The 19,113-nt window shown below is 49.6% G+C and overlaps 1 protein-coding gene and 1 long non-coding RNA gene across 9 annotated transcripts in view; one reads left to right on the forward strand and one right to left on the reverse strand.

Annotated features, from left to right (window-relative positions):
- ATXN7L1 (ataxin 7 like 1) overlaps positions 1 to 19,113 on the reverse strand; it is a 221,921-nt gene that overhangs the window by 58,266 nt on the left and 144,542 nt on the right. For 2 of the 8 annotated variants that reach the window (XM_008541659.2, XM_070617141.1), the window contains exons 1-2: positions 6,774 to 7,289; positions 6,432 to 6,673 (exon numbers count right to left, since the gene is read on the reverse strand). The exons of 1 other annotated variant lie outside the window; for it this stretch is intronic. The gene's annotated coding sequence lies outside the window, so the exon portion shown is untranslated. Of the gene's footprint in view, positions 1 to 6,431; positions 6,674 to 6,773; positions 7,350 to 19,113 lie in introns of those variants that run through there. 5 more of the 8 variants (XM_070617146.1, XM_070617142.1, XM_008541656.2 and 2 more) reach the window with 4 other exon arrangements.
- Positions 17,120 to 18,258, forward strand: LOC139082984 (uncharacterized). Its single transcript, XR_011539411.1, has 2 exons — positions 17,120 to 17,363; positions 17,728 to 18,258. It is a non-coding gene; the product is annotated as an uncharacterized lncRNA (long non-coding RNA).

Here is a 19,113-nt window from a genome sequence, read left to right on the forward strand (position 1 = left end):
TTATTAGTGATTAAGGAAATGCAAATCAAACCACAACGCAATCACCACTTCATACCTTCCAGGATGGCTATATATGAAAAAAAACCAAAACAACCACCCAAACGGAAAATAACAAGTGTCTGTCGGCGAGGATGTAGAGAAATTGGAACCCTTGGGCACTGTTGGTGGCAACGTAAAATGGTACAACTTCTACAGAAAACAATACGGTGTTTCCTCAAAAACTTAAACACAGAATTACCATATGATCCAGCAATTCCACTCCTAGGATATATAGACCTGAAAGAACTGAAAACAGGGACTCAAACAGATCCTTGTGAATGTGCACAGCAGCACTATTCACAACAGCCAAAGGGCCATCAATGGATGAATGGACAAACCAAAATTGTGGTACATATATACAATGGAACATTATTCAGCCATCAAAAGGAATGAAGTACCGACACTTGCTACAACGTGGACGAATCTAGAAAACATTATGCAAATCAAAAAAGCCAGCTATAAAAGGTGACATATTGTATGATTCTATTTATACAAAATGTCCAGAAAAGGCAAATCCACACAGACAGAAGGCAGACCGGTGGTTGCCAGGAACCAGGAGGAGGGGGCAGGGGAAACAAGTGTTCAGTGGGTACGAGGGTTTATTCTAGAGTGACAAAACATCTGGAACTAGACAGAAGTGGTGCCTGCAAAACACCGTGAATGTACTAGATGCCACCAAACTGTTCACTTTTAAATGGTAATTTTATGTTATACAAATTTCACCCGAATTGGAAAAAAAAGTTGCCGAAAGTGAGGGCCAGGACAATCCACAAACAGAATAATCAGCTTCAGGATAACTGAGAGTTACCTTCAAAACCCTTCTTAGAATCACTTAAAGGAGGTAACTTTTAAGTTATGGTCATTAAGGCGGCCAGCAGGAGACAGCAGACACGCCCCCAAGACAGCAGTTCCCAAACTTCACGGCCAATTCAGGTCCACAAAGAAATGTTAGTTTGTTTTAAACAATATCACGCACTCACACACACACACACACCCAGGCAAGCTGCACTAGCTATTTACAAGCGGAATATTGAGGCACAGCTCCCCTCTGCCAGGTCCTCATCCCTGATATGGCCACTCCAATGATGGAATCGTCATTTCCACCAAAGGGACCTAGGTCTTATACCTTGAAGCTGGGACAGAGAAACAGACTCCCAACAGGCAAGAAAAAACTCCACAGCTAAGCGTTCTCTGCTAACCCCTGTTGGCCCCCTTCCTGGGGCTGTTGGTGCCTCCCCAGCTCTCCAGCCATGGGGCTGTCCAGCCTCTTCCACTGCAGGTCCCAGAGTGGGAGCAACGATTCTTTCCGAGTGCACCAGGTGAGACGGCACCATGGCTAATCCCATCTCTGCTGTGGGGGGAGGGGGGTATTGGGGGGGTTGGGGGAGGTTGTCACCTTGAACCAGTCTAATTCCCCTCCCATGCCACACCCTGCCAAACATTTGTTTCTCAAAATTTCTTTTTCCAGGCGAGACACCCTCAGACATCTTTTTAAACCACTCCTCACAAAACATCCTTTTCACTATTTTCCTGGTCTCTGGCTTCTCTTTAGCGCCTACCGTCCTCCATAAACCGTGGAACTCAGAAGGCAGAACATTACAGATGGGGTCTGAGTAGCTCCTCGCTGTCTGTTCTGGACATCGTTCTCCTATTAATGCAACTAGAGAGCCAATCTAGATTTTTTACTTCCGATAGCTGCATCCCCCCTAAGTCATTTTGCTGCCAAGCCGCATATCCACAGGTGTCCTCTAAAAATGTCATCTTCTTGGATTCAGTCCACTGCTCTGGCCTATGGAGATCTTCTTGGGCCCTGACTCATTAACGTTTTCCTTCTCCTTCTCAAATCTGCCACCTGAAAACTTGATAAGCCTGCCACCAACACCGTTCTTCCTCCAAATCCTCATTTATAATGTGGAAGAGGACAGGGCCAAGTTTGCAACGCAATACATCCCCCAGTGTGACAGTGACCTGTGAACAGCACCGTTGGCCATTCAGAGCAGGTGTGGCCTTGGCCCACATTTCTTCCTCTTCCTTAGTAAGGATCTCATGGGTGATTGACAGGTGGGGCTAACAATAGCCCTCCCCTCCCCAGTGGCTGTAACCACGAGGCATAAAGCTCTCAGAGCAACGCACTGCACACAGTGAGCGATCAAATTCACCTTCATAACTGACGAGAACTCTAAGAAGAAGGAAGAAACCTGTTTTTCTAATTCCCAAACTTCTCTCCTTAGCAGCAACCAAATACAGACACGAGGCAGCTGGAATCAATAGGAGCACTGGCGTTCAAGAGCCGGGAGTCTGGATCCTGGCCCTCCTTCCAGAATTTCCATGCTTTAAGGTTAACAATACCTGCCCCCTCCAGGGCTACTGGGAGGAGTCAATGGGATCAGACAAGCAACAGAGGTTTAAAAGCTGAGTCAGGCTATGCAAACAGAAAAGAAGAGTATTACAATTATTACTGTTATAAATAACTCCAAGATACGACTTCCATTGGCAGAAGCCCCACTGTTAAACCCAGGAGGCCCCTATAGACGTGCTCAGGCTGCCAGAAGGCGGGCCTTTCAGCCCAGAGCAGCTGGACTGCCCCATGGAGCCCATTCCTGACCCCTCGCAGCAGACCAAAACCCAGGCTGGCTTATAAAGGGCAATGGGCCTCCTACCAGCCTGCAGGAGCACACTGTCCCTCCATCGTCACCTGGTGGAGACCAGGACCCGAATAACCTGCAGTGGGGATTTGCCGGTGATAAAAAGGGCTGGGAGGGCTGCTTTTAGTTCCCCTGAGGCTTGACCCCAACCAATCCTTGGGTTTCTGTTCTGAAGGGCAGTTTCTAAGAACATGAGGCATTTGGCTCTGACATCCTCAGGGCAGGCCCCCAGAAGCCCTGTTCTGGTCTCATGTGAGGACATCTGCCTCCTCAAAGAGGTCCCACAGCAGGGGCAGAGGGAGAGAGAGGAATCGGCATGGCCAACCATAAGCCCCCGGAAAAAGGGCAGCAGTTAAAATAGGAGCTAGATTCTCCTTTCCTGGTCCGTGTAAGGTTCGTTTCCCAAGTTCCAGGGGGAATGAGCACTGACGGCAGATTGTGAAGATATATATAGATGTATAAAATTGTTGGCAAGACGTTGCGGATCATGTCAATGAACCTATTAACACATCAGGGAGTTTGCCCAGCAACGCACTGGCAAGAAGAGGCCCAGGAAAGAAGATGATAATTTCCGTCGGATGGTTTTTGGAGTCCGCTGGTCCCCAAGCTACCTTACTCAACCTACCCGTGTAACAGTCTCCCTCATGACAGGTGGGCTGCTGAAGTCAGCTGAGAATCATCACAGGACACACGAAAGCGAACTCAGCCTCTCTCGTGACTCTCAAATATATTCTCTCTTTCTCTCGTTGTCTTTCCTCTGACTACGCAGCCAGACAAAGAGACGGCGCCTGGTTCTAGACACGCACATGTGCAGGAATGAGTCACAGATGAATCTCCGCATCGCCGTGGTTACTGTAGTGTCTGATGCTCCTCCTTAACAGAGTCGAGGCAGGACTAGGCTTAGCTGTTTGGTGTTACGCGCTGAACTGTGTTCCCCCCAAATTCATATGCTGGAGCCTCAGTCCCAGCATCTCAGAATGTAACTGTATTCAGAGATAGTCTTCAAAGGGGTGGTTAGACTCAAACAAGGCCATTTAGGGTGGAGCCCTAATCCACTGGGACCGGTGTGTCCTTGTAAGAGAAGGAAGAGCCCCTAGGGGTGTGGGTGCACAAAGGGACAGCAAGAAGACAGCCATCCGCAAGCCAAGGGGAGAGGCCTCGGGAGAAACCACCTCTGCTGGCACCTTGATCTTGGACTTCCAGCCTCCAGAATTGTGAGAAAAGAAATTCCTGTTGTTTAAGCCACCGAGACTGTGGTATTTTGTTACGACAGGCCTAGCAAATTAATACAATTGCTATACCTAAAAACTGTTCATGTTCACTGGACAAGGGACAGAAAGGGCAGTACGGGGGGCAGAAGACAAGGGGCTCCTAACCTCTGACATAACCGTAGATCGGACGCAGCCTCCTCATCAAGGCGGGACGGTCTCCACATCTGGGATGACGGGCAAATCCAGCCAGCCTGGAGCCTGAGAGTGAGAGGGCCTCCAGGCACAGAAGCGGCTGGTCTGGAACTGCGGGACTCCGTGCCACAGCCCTGGAGGAACCAACGCCTTTTCTCAGCTTACTTTCTCCTTTGGCCTCTTACCCTTGTGGGTTCTGTTGAATGTATGTGTCACTGCTGTGGTTCCAGAAAAAGAGAAGACCGTGGGGGTGAGTGGGCTAATGGCAGAGCGAGGCAGCCACCAACATGTTCATAGCTTTGCCAAACCGACTCGGACCATCTGGCCCAACGCTGCCTTTCAACACGGATCCACTCCATTTCCAAATTCTGCCTGGATGCCTTGGTCCTCCCTCAGACTCCAGGACCCCACGGGAGCCTGCCAGACCCTGGGCTTCCCACTGAGTGTGGGGTGGGCAGAACCAATCCCCCAGGGACCAGGAGAGGAGATGGACTCAAAGGCTCAGGCCTGCCTAAGGGGCCCAGACACACAGGATCAACCACCAGTCCAGCAACAGACCCGGCATTGAGCTCTCCCCTGGCCGGCGGGGCATGGGGTGAGGTGGGGGGATGAAAGCAAGGAAGGAGGGTGTTTTGGAAGGTATTGCAGGCTGAAGCCTGGAGGTGCTGGAGGGGTGACACCCTCCAGGACACAGAACTGACAGGCTGGCAAATGGCAGCGCCTTTCTTCCCAAGGACCACACGGTGGGCGGGTTTTGGCCAATTCAAATGCAAAAGCCCAGGGGCGAGGCCGGCTAGGAAAGCTCTCAGTATTCACTGCCATCCGTCTCACACTCCCACAGAAGGCCTGCAGGTGCCCTGCTCGTCTCCGCCTTCAGTCTGGTCATGAGGTTATGCACTCAGCGGGGTGGGGTCCCCCACAATCTCTGCTAACGGAGATGCACACCAAACCGGCACACCCCTCAACCCTGAGGCCTTCCAACAGTTAGCCTCAGACGCTGTCCCAACCTGAGAGACGGGAGGAGGAAAGGGGAAGTGTGGCGGGGCCCTAACCATGGGGGCAGATCTGAATCAAATGAGAACCAAGGACATCTGTGTCGCAGCCAGTGCACCCAGTTCGATGGGACGCCAGGAGGCGAAGGTTTGACGGATGATGTTGGGGCTGAGTTCTAGCTCCCCACCTCTGCCATGCAAGCCACCTGCCGCCTCCAGCTTTTTCTACTGGGACCAAAGGGTTGGCTTGTCCTTCACCACCTCAGGGGGGCTACCGTGAGAAAGGGCAGGGCTCATTCTAAACTGTAAAGGGCTGAAAGCAGAACACACTCATCATCATTCTTTGCAAGGTTAGAGGAGACCAAAAAACAAACCAAACAAATAGCGGTATTTCACATAGACGAGAGAAAACAAGGAGAAGCAGCAATCTGCTCTTGGCAACACCAGCCAGTTATAACCACGCCAAGCCATGGCCTAAGGGTCACATCTACTATCTTGGAAATTTCCATTTTCAATATGTGTGTGAGTCGGTGATGCTGGGGGTGAGGGGAGGTGTGGACCCGTCTGTGCGGGACCCAAGGACCTGGATCTGGGCAGACTCCCTACTTAGAAGGCCTTTCACGCGGCCCAAATGATGTTTACCGTTTTCTCCCTCCTTTTCGATTTGTTTGGTTTAAAATATTTAACCCGAGGCACAGTGAAGTGTCTCGTTTACAACGTCCTCCTGGACCATTAGACTGGGACTCCACACTCATTATGCTGATGAACGTACAACTTACCCATGCAAATACCAGGAGTAGCAGACACAGAGAGGAGATGCTCAAGGTACCGTTATCAAGGGCTGGTTAATTACACAGCCATTCAGTGGGCAAAGCAGAGCAATTTTTAGCCAAATGTTCTAGTAAATATTATGGGAAAGCCTTTCGTAGAGTGCTAATTCTGGCTTAGTGATTTCAAAGGTGACTTTAGTTCTCATTCAAACACGAACACGCTCCCCCAAAGATGCTACCACTGGGCCAGAAGACCAAGTAGAGAGAGCATTCGCCAGTGTGCCATCTTGCAGTTAATTATTATTTTTTTAATGTTATAAGCACTCAAGTATCATTGTCATTTAGGTGAGGACAAACTTTAAAACCCACTAACTCTCCTGCGGCCGTCCTCCTCTGCCCCTCCCCCAGGCTCAGAGGCCCGCCAACCGGCTTCAGGGCAGGCTGCGGACCGCCAGCTGACAGTGCTCCTGCGGGTTGGACAAAACAACCCGGCAAACGCATTTCGCATTTCGGACGTTTGAAACAATACCCAGTTGCTGCAGCCACCCTCCCAGAGCGCCCCAGAGGAAATGGCATCATTACTTTCATTTTACTCCGTTTGTGACCGACCAAAGGAAAACAACCCGTCCTAAAGCAATTATCGGGGTATCTGATATCTGCGGCTGGAGAGTGTGCTCCGGAATGTTATCAAATGACCTCGCGGAGAAATGAATTTCCAAGAGCTAAAATAACCCTCGGCTGCACAGCCTCTGCCGTTTCTCTAACTGCAGAAATGGATTTCACTTTCCACCGTTAGAACAGAAAACTCTCAAGCATCCCCGTTTCTACAAAAAAAAAAACAAAAAAAACTATAAATAACCCAGGATCAGCAAAATTATGCAAAACATCCTGCTAGAAGAAGAAATGTAAACTCGAATCACTTACAGAGAGACTCAGGCTGGCAACTCGATCTGATTCTACGAGGAGTGTAAACATGTTGTACTTTTGGAACCTGAAGCGATCCACATTAGCACGCATGCCATCACCGAAAAGGAAAAAAAAAAAGGGGGGAGGAGAAAAAGCCCCCACAACTAAACACCAACAAAGCGCAACCCCGAAACAGAGCCCCGGATTCGGGGTTCTGCACGGTCCAGGGCCCGCCGGCTGACCAGCTGCAAGTCGGTCCCAGCGATCCGAGCCTGCACACGCCAACTGTTTTGACGACAGGCACTTGTTAAACACAGAGTTTCAGGTCCTACCAGTTGGACACCAGAAGTTCACAGAACTGACCCGGCGCCAAGAACAAGCACAGAAAGCGAAACGGCTGCCTCGTGCGCCGTGTTTTTGTTAACTGTTTATGCAAGCCCCAGAGCAATTGGGTAAGAATTAAGAATAAAAAAAGAACTCAAATAACAAAAGCAAAAGATTACCACCTGGAAGGAAATGTCGACGTTGGCAGATAAAGGACAGACGTCAACCCAGTTCATTGGTGGGGTGGGTGGGTGGTTTTCGGAGCGGAGCAGTGGGGGGGAGGGGCAGGGGTCACGTGACAACCTGCGGTCATTAGCAGAAGGAACTGGGTGCTTCCTTGAAGCATCTTTCACTTAGAGGTTGACTTAAGAGATTTGGCAAACGCTGAGGCCTCGGAGATGGTGCACATCTCGGGTGACTGCAGAAGCACTGGAATTTGGAAGTTGGTAAATCACAGAGGAGAAAAAAGGGGCGTGCTCCGTGGCGTTTTCAAGACACAGGGAAGGGATTTCCAAGTTCCCTGCTCAGTGCCGTGAGGCCACTGGGCCGCCACATGGCAAGCAAACAGGGGCCGGCGTCCCTGGGCTGATTCTGACCTGGTCCTGAGCAGCTTGCCCTCTCCCCTTTGAGCTGAGGGTTGCTGGGGTCAGCCTTTCTCACTCCTCAGGACTGGAGTCTGTGCTCTCTTATGGGTGATAGTGAATAAAGTATTGTCATCTGGCAAAATAAAAGGAAAAGGAACACTTGAATTGCTTATTTAACGAGGTTTTCCATTTCTTTCCCAGAATGCATCAAGCACTGTCTCATTTGAGGACCAAGACAATTAACGGGATTAAATTTGGGAGTTATCTGAGGATTTGAGAAAACTGAATTCCAAGAGAACCGGGGTGTGGCTATAAGAGTGGGAAGTCTTAAACTGCAGAATGGACCCAAACCTACCCCCTCATATCTATCTATCTATCTATCTATCTATCTATCTATCTATCTACCTATCTATCTATCTATCTATCTGTCTATCTATCTATCTATCATCTATCTCTGATTTGAAGAATAAAGTGTTGCCCCTTGCCCACTCTAGAGTTTAGGGGATGGTAACGAGGAACCAGAAACAGGCAGTGTAACCGTGGGCCAGATTCACGTGTATCTGGATAGCAAATGTTCCTCTGGTTCTGGGGTCACCAGTACAATGGTGGTGCACAGGAACCCACATAATGGCTGTCACCTTCCTCTCAACGGAACCCACGTTTCATTACAAACGGCCGATAGAAGCGGTTTCACCGGGATCTGAAATGGAGTGAGACGCAGCAGGCGCCTGACAGATCCGGAGAGAAGAGCAAAGGCCACTTAGAGCATCTGAGACAAAGGAAGGAGCCGGGGAGGAAGAAGGCTGGGGGTGGAGTGGAGGGGGGGAGGGACGCCACGGGAGAGAAGGCTCAGGTCGGGCAGTGAGTCTTCGGCCAGCCCCAGCCTCGGGGTTGGCAGCTGACTCCTGAACGTGTCCCCAGAGCTTTTGTGAGCCCTGCCTCGCACGTAGCACCCCACAGTTTACATGCCTCCTTCACACACATCATAGTATTCGGTCCTCAGAAACATCCTGTGAGACAGCGCACTGGTGTCATCCCCAGTGACGAAGGAGGAAAGCTGAGGCTCAGGAAGCCTTGGGCTCGGTCCACAAATGATGACTTGGGCCGCTGTGTTGCTCTATCATTCGTGAAGCACTTTAAACATGGCGGGCTTTGTTGTCCCCACTCTCACAGACAAGGAAATGGAGATCCTGAAGAGGCCACACTGCAAACTACAAACAGCACGGGGTCTCCCAGCTCCTCATCCGGTCCTCCTTGCTTGCCTCTATCGTGTTTCCAGAACACGTAATGACAGAACTCCGGTAAAGTCGCTTTATTATAAAAGCCCACCAGCTCCCTTGATTCTCTCCAAACTCCCCGTCTTCACGGTTTTTCTGTAGCAGTCCACAGGCTGCGACTTCCTAACACACAAGAGTTCCTCTCCCCACGGGGACGTCTGCCTCCAGAGCTACCATTTCCACGGGAAGCACCCACCTCCACTCAGTCAGCACCCCGTTCTTCTCTAACCCCTGTGCTACCCCTGGAGCCTCACCTGACCCTGGTCTACGAAGCAGCTGGGGCAGAACGTCCCAGCAGGTCTGCCAAGCTGTACGTCACGGCCGCCTGCACCTCCAAGGTGTGCCGTCCCCCGTGTAGACGGGGTTTGGCTTGGCACAAGCTTTGGTGCTTCTCTTCTTCAACGCTGTGTTTCAAAGTTATGCTTTTGCTGAGCTCTTCTGCAACAGAGGCCACTGAAAATGTTGGCCCAAATGATGGGTCCCGCTGTCGTGCCCCTTCTCTGTGCCAAGCAGACACTCACAGTTTGATAGGGGTGATATTCCTATTATGGGATACATGTGAGCAAGTTCATCGCAGGTTTGGGGCAACTGTTCTGAAGGAACACGGTGGTGAGTTATCACACATGGCCCCGGGGTTTGCAGGGTTGAATGGAGATGTCTGCCAGGAACCCAAGCGCTCAAGGCCATGACCAGAGATGCAGAATGTGGAATGCAGGAGGGGAGACGGTCAAGAGGGACTGATTAGAAAGTTCTAGAATGTTCTGCCACCACCTTATGAATCTACCTTTCTCCCTGAAAACACAACAAAACATAGCACCAAAGGCCAGAGAAGTTGGGTGTCAAGATGGACTTTACGTTGAATGTCACTAAAGCAGCCTGGGTCGCGAAGACTAATCCAATCTAGCATCTCCTGTTAACTGGAGAGGCTCTGCGTTCCCGTGAGACGCACAGCTGGAGCCTCTCACTGGTTTATTTTGGGTTGTTTTGGTAACCACGCGACATTTGCATCCACTCTGCCGGAAAAGAATATGGGGATGGGGTAAATCAGAACAGTCTTGGCAGGAAAATTCGTTTGCTTACAAGATACAAAGCAAGTAGAATATTTCCACGCACCTTGTGACTCCTCTCAGCCTAGAGACCGTTCTTTGAAAATCAAAAAGTAGGACACACCGTTTGACAAGCGCTGGCATATTTAGGGAAGACAGGGGTAGGGTATTTAATATCAGAACTTCTGAAAATCTGTGAGGCACGGCCACCGAACTTGTAATATCAAATTAGTAAAAGTGGGCTAACAGACATGGAATATTAGCAGAAGTTTGTTGTACTTCGTACCAAAGGCAGTTAGTTCTGCCACAGACCAGACAAACACAGCTTTGCTGACGGATGCGGTGGTCTGGGGAAGGCTGGTGAGCACGGTGCATCCAGCCGCGGAGCCCGACAGCACTGATGGAGACAAAGCTGGGGCTCGTGCTCTGGGCATTTAGACTCCCTCCCAGCGAAGGGAGCCGCCTCAGAGTACAGAGGACTGGTCAGGGACCACGAGGTCTTTCAAATGTGGCCTGGATATGCGGAAAGCTGATCAAAAACGGGATGGGGCCAAAATAGGATGCAGGCCTGAGCTGTCAGGAGACAGAAAGGCGTGGTAATCATGTCAGCGGCTGTGGCTGCAGACCTGGCTTTACCCCTTGGGTTCTCGTCCCTGAGACCGCCCTGTGCACTTCCGGGTGGGGACCAGCGGCTCAGCTCGACACTCTTCACTTTTGCCCCATTACCTGGTTCCTAGGACTGAGCCGGCCTGCTCGATCTTACCTGGGACTCGCTTCGGGCTTAATCCTTTGCGATGTGGACTCATGACCAAAGCCATGGGGCTGGTTTGGCACAGATGGGGGCCACCTCCCGAGAGTCTTCAGGAGAGTGCCAATTTCAACCGGCCTTAGCCAGTCCTGTGCTACAATCTGAAAAATGACTTTAAACGTGGGTTGAGTGGAATCTGGACCACTGGACTGGAAGTTCCCTGAGGGCCAGTTCTGAGTCTCATTTATCTCTGTAGCCAATGCCTAGCCAGAGCAAAGAAACCTTGCTGCGTGTGTTTAATATGTTTTTTTTTTCTTTCTTTCCTCTGAGGAAGATTTGCCCTGGGCTAACATCTGTGCCAATCTTCCTCCATTTTGCGTGTGGGTTGCCGCCACAGCGTGGCTGGTGAGTGGTGTAGGTCCACCCCCAGGATCCGAACCCATGAACCTGCGCCAACAAAGCAAGAGTGCGCTGAACCCAACCACTACACCAAAATACACATTTTGAATGAATGAATGAAGTTCCTTTTAATGTACACCACAAAGATATATGTAGACCTTACTAGGTATACCTGGAAGGGGAGTATATTTATGGTAAATATGTATCAAATTTGGTATTTTAATTAAATTTTAAAAAGTATAATATTTTGTTTTATATTTTCTAGTTTCTTCCTGCCCACCGCACCCCCCCCCAGCCCCCCAGTCAAATTTGGTGTTTTTAAAAGTTATATTTGTGATTCAAGTTGGGGAGAAGGTAGAAAGCCTTTCCATTTAAAATTGGAAATGCTAAATCTTCAAAAAAATTGTAGGCACTTTGTAACAGGAATCTTGCCACCAGATCTTCATCCTACTGTACTTTGTCCTCTTAAATGGTGTACTTTGAACATTATTTGATCCTTTTTTTGATAACTCAAGGTCACTGTTAAGGGCATTCATTTCTATACTTTGCTGTACAACGGTGGTGACTTCAGGGCCTACAACTTTAGGTAGCTTTCAAACTTTTTGACCCTGATCCACCTTAAGAAATGAATTTTATTCTGCAACCTAGTATGCATATATGGATATGAGACAAAAGTTCCAAAGATAATATTGATCTTTGTGAAGTAAAAAACACTCTGCTATTTTCTCTTCTCTGTTCCCCTCTTGAAAATGTTGCTCAGGACTCATTAAAGTGATTGCCCCGCATCGTGGGTGGTGCCCGCGGGTTGCAAACACGGAGAAAGGGTGCAGGGCTATTTGCTCCCGCACAAAAGGGGCCCGAAGAGTGCCCTGTGGATGCCCGGGGCAGCTGGGTCCTCTTCAAGTGCTCGGAGCTCCTGGCTGGGTTCCCAAGGAGCTGCCCTCTGTGGCAGAGTTCACCGTACTGAGGTGTCATTGGACGTGCCATGCGTAAACCCTGCACGTGCATGGAATTTTCCTTTTTGGAAGGAGAGTTCTGAGGAGTGGGCCTCAGGCTGGCAGGGCTATTGGACGACAGAGGCTCCTGGTGGCAATGTTGCTTCGTGAAGGACCAGATCTGGGCTCCAGTGCACGAGCAAGTTATTCCTAACGCAACCCACTCGCCTTCAGACAGTTTGCGCGCAACCACACACTATCCTGGCTCTGAGTGCCCTTTACTGACGGCTCCTCCCCGTCCACACTTCAACTGTCTTTCCACCTAAATGCAAAGAAGACAAACTGATAGACACACGACACTTCTCCTGGTGGAATCTTGAAAAGTGTGTCAAGTTTGCATGCATGTGTTGGGGGGTTGATATCTTACATTGATTTTAAAAAATTGCAGCCAAAGGGTGCTCCCTTTGCAGATTTGTGGGCTCCCACACAAATCTAAATAACGAGCGACGGCTGGTGGTCAAGTCAACTACTGGCACGTCTATTCAATGGAATCTGGGGAAGCTATAAAAATGATGCTGTAGATCTATATTTACCGAAATAGGTCAACAGTTTTAGATGGAAAAAAAGCAGATTTCAAAGCAATGGCAGTAATAGGATTCCACTTTTATTTTTAAAAATATAAAATATATGCATACAGATACAACACAGACAAACACATGCACACAGAAAACGTTGGAAACTTTTACACTGAAATATTTACTTTTTTATATTTCTTGAAATTTTGGCTGTTTTTACAATGTGTTCCTTTTATACCAGGAAAAAAAAGCAATTTTCCCTTCGAAAAAGTAAAATTCTACATTATTATGCAGAACAGTACTTCTGTTTGGGGCACCCCACCCAGCCTCACCTCATCGGTGCCTGTTCCCATGGGAACCTTTGTCACATCTCTGCACCACAAGGCTGTAGGCCCAGCCCGGGCTTTCCCACTTGCCTCTCACTTCTTATGATGTCTTCCCAAACTTTTTTTTATAAGAGTTCTACTCATATAAAGAAAGATAAGTTGAATCCTTATGGGAAAATTTTTACATGAATGCATTTTAAGGCAAAAGGAGGGCTTATGGTGTTACTTTTAAGGGTCATGTTCTCTCTCCGATGGAACTAAGGGGAGAGGTGGATCCCCAAGCAGTGGGCTCTGCTCATCACATCCCCACGGAAGCAGGCTACAGGTCTCCCCATTCTGCAGGAAGACAGTCAAAGAGCTGGCATGATCTCTATTCTGAGTTTTCTCCCAAGCCAGGGTCAATTCAAAGCATGACCCAACGTCGGGTTTAGGGACAGGAATAATCCCTAACTCTCGTTAGTGCTGGTCTCCCCACCAAGTTTATTCACGTCCATGGAGAACTGGTATTTCCCAAAGGAACGACCAGAGAGGGCGGGAGCCCAGGCAAGTGTATTATTCTCAGTTTACAAATGAGGAAAACCAGCTTAATCAAGGGGAGGCAATTTGCTCAAGGCCAGCCTACTGGGAACTGATGGAGACAGACTTCAAACCTTCTCCTGGGTTTGTCCCCTCTGTTCTGTGCCACGGCCTTCTTTCGATAAAGAGAGTAACCGTATATATTTGACCATCCTAACTGGACAGCTTTGAAAGTAAAAGGGGGTGCGAAATGGATGGGCCCCATGGCAACAGGGATAAACTGTGGCTCTCCCTAGCAAACCAGGACATACGGTCACTGGAGATATAATCCAGCGCTCCCCCCACCAATGTCCCCCACTCTCCCACCCCGGTACTGGGAATAGGAGAGAGAAATGGAACATGGTTACAATGTCTATAATTTACCTCAAAGTACTTGAGTATAAAAACAAATAAATAAAAGAGAAAAAAAGAACTTGAGTGTGACTGGTGTTTCATTGTGTGTGAACCAGGTAGGTAGTCCAGGCTTTACCTCCGGGGGGACTGGCTCACACGCTGTCAAGAAGACAAAGTCTGGACGGGACTGGTACTCATCTGAGAGGGTCACGCTCCGAAAGTGGCTACTTAAAGTGCTTTGGCTATCCACATTTTGATCAGCTTTTTTTTTTTTTTGAGGAAGATTAGCCCTGAGCTAACATCTGCTGCCAACCCTCCTCTTCTTGCTGAGGAAGACTGGCCCTGAGCTAACATCCGTGCCCATCTTCCTCTACTTTATATGTGGGACGCCTACCACAGCATGGCTTGCAAAGCGGGGCCACGTCCGCACCCGGGATCTGAACCTGCGAACCCCAGGCTGCCAAAGCGGAACGTGCGCACTTACCCACTGTGCCACCGGGCCGGCCCCTGATCAACATTTTGAACATTAAAAAAAAGGGTTTTTGTTGCTGCAACTTGTGACTTAGTACAATGAATGCCAGAAAGGGGTTCTTGTTGATGAAATTAAAGGTACAGTATTCAAGATATGTGGCCTGGCCAAAAACTTTTAGAGACATCCCCACTCTCACGGAAACGGGGTACTCAAATCCAGCAAGGCCTGTCCCTTTACCCTTAGGGATGGCACTCGAGGCCGCCCTGTGCGCAGCCATTGAGTTTAGGAGGGTTGATGACAGCATGATGCTGATTCGGGGAAACAGAGTCCCGTCTCTGGAATATTCTTGCACCTGACTTGAGTGAACCTCAAAGGCGAGGGGGCTGGGACTTCATCAAGTTTACTCAATAGGCTGAGTGAACTGTTTCTCCCTTTGTCAGTGCCGTCCAGTTGATTCTGACTCCTAGAGACCCTGTGGACAGCACAGTGGAACCCTGCCTGGTCTTTCTGCGCCATCCTCTCCTCTCACCTTCTGTCGCTGTATCAGACAATGCTCCACTGCTGTTCATAGGGTTTTTGTGGCCAATTTTTTTGGAAGTGGGTGGCCACGTGCTTCTTTCTAGTCTGTCTTAGTCTGGAAGCTCCACTGAGACCTATCCACCATGGTGACCCTGCTGGTATTCGAAACACCAGTGCCATAGCTTTCAGCATCACAGCAACCTGCAGCCACCACAGTATGACAACCGACAGAGAGGTGGTGTGGTTCCCTGACCAGGAAATGAACCCAGGCTTCGGTGGTGAGAGCGCTGACCATTCCACCAAAAATTAGACCACCGTTTTTCTCCCTACTTGTTGGTAAGTGTTTGTTTGATAAATGCCCATGTCTGTGGCAGACTTCAGTCTAACACTCACGTTGGTGACACCTGGTAGCAAGGTTCTGGAGGAGAAACCAGCCCTCAGTCCCTTCAACCTTCTACAACCTTCTACAGCGGCAACTGTTTTCTATCAAAAAGAACCTACAAGATCTGCATGGCCGAACCAGCCGAGGTTAGCCCACACCGAACCCGCCTCTGGCTGAGTCTGAGATGGGGAGGTTTCAGGAAGGGGTCTCTTCACACAGTTTCCTCCTCACCTGATTATGAGCCTCCTGAAAGCAGAGAGCGGGTCGGTCTTGTTCACCATCCTAGTCCCTAAGCCGCACGCAGCACCCGCCCATGGAATGTGTGCCAGATATCTGTCCAATGAATCAAATAAATGAATAGGAATTCTGTGACTTCTGGAAGCTACTTTGTTAAGCGTATCTGTCATTGTTCTCTACTCTAGTAATGATCACCGATCCCCATGCACCATAATCTATTACTTGCCCTGGATTCAGTTAGCACTTTATGAGGAAGTCAAAGTCCAGAGAGGTTACAGCTGAAGCCGTAAAGCCGGCCCTGAACTCAGGCCTGTCTCACTCAGAACCCAGGCCTGCTCTGCTCCCCAGAGTCAGCAGACACTCAGTTCTGCAGGGATTATGGTTATTATTTCTTTTACTACTTTTCCTCTACTCACTCTATGTCATGCTATTGAATACACACCTCTTTTCAGCACTTCATCTTATTTTTTCAAGAGCGTTTCTGGTGGGGAAAGCTACGTGGATGTTGGAGCATATGAACCAGCTTGCCAGTTCTTTTGCTTCTAATTATTTTGATTGACATGTGGCACTGAGGGATGTCGAATGGCCTCTCGTGTCTTTGAGCTGTAGAGGAGTCAGTCGCATCTCCTTGTCTCCAGGGCAGCAGGCTTGCCGGCTCATTCTGATGCCTCCCTCCAGACCCTTCTCTCCTGCCACCAGGATACCGAGAGCCTTCGTTTCTGCCTCTGTGACTTGTGCACAGTGTTCTCTCCCTGGAATGCACGTCCGCCCTGTCGTTGTTGACCTTGGTGAACTCTTTGTTTTCTTTCCAGGCTCAGTTCACACATTCCCACATTTGGGATACCTGGGAGAGGCCCAGGTCACGTGCATCTCTGCCCGGTCTCATGTGAGTCCCTTTTTCGGGGCTCCCAGGACACACTGAGCACAGCACACGGCTCGGGGATGGCCACCAGCTTGCTTCCCTCTTCCGCTACGCCTCGAAGAGTCAGGGGCCTTGGTTCGGAACTGGCATACAGCAGGCACGCAAAGTGTGTTAGATAATGAATGGATAAATCAGTAAATAATTAGCCAGTCCACAGTAAAGCAAGAGAAAACGCAGGGGTCAGCAGGCCAGCAGTTTCCAGCGGTCTGAAGGCCAGCTGACCATAATTACTTGTCTCAGGTAGTGGGCTCAAAAATTACTTTTTAAGCCTAAGAGCCCGATAGTGGGTTTTTATGAGATGCAATTGACTATTTAATTCTGAGTGTTCTGCTCCTTTGCCTGTTATAGAAAAAAACCCCTGGAGATGTTTTACCAGTGCAGCCAGTTCCCCGCTCACTGACACTGCGCCAGCCACCGGCATCCCCTTGGGAGTTTGGGGTGATCTGACAGCACCCACGTGACAGGGTGCCCTAGCGGTTCCTGGAGCCTTCCTGACTCCAGGGTGCCAGCTAAGCTGAGACGTTAGTAAGTGCCACATGCAGGCCAACACATGAGCTGAGCACAGGCACAGCTCGAGCCGACTGTGGGACTGCGGCCTGACGAAATAAACAATTCCCAGCATAGGCTGACCCTTCAGAACGCAGCTGCTTCCAACTGCACTGTGTAGATAAAAATAATTTAGTGATTTCCTCCCACTAAGCTCTTGGGCACAAACCAAGAAATCTGCAGCCTGTCCGTTCTGATGCTACTGTACAGCAGTAAACATGCAGGCTTCCGAGCCCTCAGCGGCGCTTCTCAGCCGGGACACAGCACGCTTTTGTTGGGGTCGTTGTTCCCTGGGCGGAACCGTCCCGGGCATTGCAGAGGGGTTGGCACCTCTGACCCAGTCAATGCCAGTGACTACGACAGCCTCAAAATGCACGTTTGCAAACATCTCCAGGGAGAGAGCTGTCGTGAGTACTGGGCCACCTGGCGGGGGTAGCTTCCATTCATTTTGTAGCGGGAGAGTCTCACAAGGGACTGAAGAGGCCACCCAGACCAGGGGTGGGTTGGGACGAGACCCAGGGAGTCAGAGAGAGCACCCCTGAGGCAAGGGGCACTCAGACCAAGGCCAGTCTGTGGGGACAGTGCAGGTCCTGAGAGCAGGGAGGATGCTGGGGTCCCTTGAATGAAGAAGTCAAGGTGGCGAGGGAGCTGGCCTCAGCGAATCCAGAGATGGGAGCTTGAGCAGAGGTCAAGATGGTGCCAAAGGGATAAAGAATGAGCAGAGGGTGCAGAAAAGCCCAGGCCACAGCTCAGAGCCCTGGCTACTCTCAGCCTGCAGGGGCGGAACAGAGGGGCCAAGAAGGTCACTGATTCTGGACGGCTCCAAGGGTTGGAAGGTTCCGAGTACCAACCAGCTCTCCTGCCCGGCCTGGCCTTAAGAGAGCAAAGACAACACAACAGCAACCCTATCACTGCCACCGTCACCACTGTGTCACACCCCGCAAATAGGACCCACGGCAGAGAACTGCCAAGCTCCTCCAAGCGACCTTCAAGGACACCCCGACCACAAAGGGAGAGAGACTCTTAAGACCAACCAGTGAGAAAAACCTGCCAAAGTGCTGAGTAGCGGGGCCACGAGCCCAGGACTCCTCGTCCATCGCTCTGATTTCACCTGGACGTCCAGTGGCCGTAGGGGGAGGGCGACACGCAAAGTCGCTGCAAAGCTACGTGTTCCTTTGTCTCATTTTTCTCACTTATTTTAAATTTGTTTTATCTTGCTCTGTTGTTTGCAACTTTACAAGCGGGCTTAAATCCTTTTGCAACAAGGATGGGTATAAATAAATAAAGCAAAGAAATAAAATACACGGCTGCATTGTCAGCACGGCCAGACTGGGCATGAAGTGTTTTGGCTCCGACAGAAGAGGAGGGAAGTGCTCTGCCGAAATGGGAGGGGAGGAAAGGGGAGGAGGAGAAAGCTCCACGGTGTCTCTCGGAGAATGGGAGGAGGCTGGCCCCGGGCCTGGAGCCTGGGTCCTGCCCTGTCTTGGCATCAAGGAGTCAAAGGCCTCATGCAAGTTACTAACATCTTGGGCCTCATATCCTTAACTTTAAAATGAGGGATTTGCTTGGACGAGTTCAAAGTTTCCTTTAGGTCTAAGCACTACGATTCTGAGTGGCACCCACACTCGCCTCTTGTTGCTTTTCCCCTCTAGTCTTTCTCGATTCACTGCCTCTTCTCCAAGCAGAGTGGGCCAATCAGGGCTCCTTCTAAAGGAGTTTCTGTGTGTGATGACAAATGGAAGTTATATTGGTCACCCAAAGAGATAACTGGTCACTCCAAAGAGATGAATGTCCTATTTAAAGAAATTGGAGCACTACTCATTTGGGAGCACAGGAAACCAGGGTTTTACTGGATAATTTATTGACTAATGTTCTCACTGTACAATGGGATAGAAATATGGGCTTTTATCTCCATCCAGTGATGAGGTGGTAAGTTCCTTCCTTTTAAATAAGTTCTGTTACAGAAAGTAATACCACATGTGTTTGCATAGAATCTATGACTCCTGCACCAATCATTATTAACAATCCAAAGAATATTATTATTAGCATATGCCCAGGAAATGGAAGGCATTGCTAACGTTCTGGGACATTCTTCTTTTAGCTGCCCATTTAAGATTTCAGCCTTGTGTTTTGGTGTACCTTGTCTCGCAAAAACCC

This window comes from Equus przewalskii, chromosome 4 (assembly GCF_037783145.1).
Source record: "Equus przewalskii isolate Varuska chromosome 4, EquPr2, whole genome shotgun sequence".
In the NCBI taxonomy this organism is placed as follows: Eukaryota; Metazoa; Chordata; class Mammalia; order Perissodactyla; family Equidae; genus Equus; species Equus przewalskii.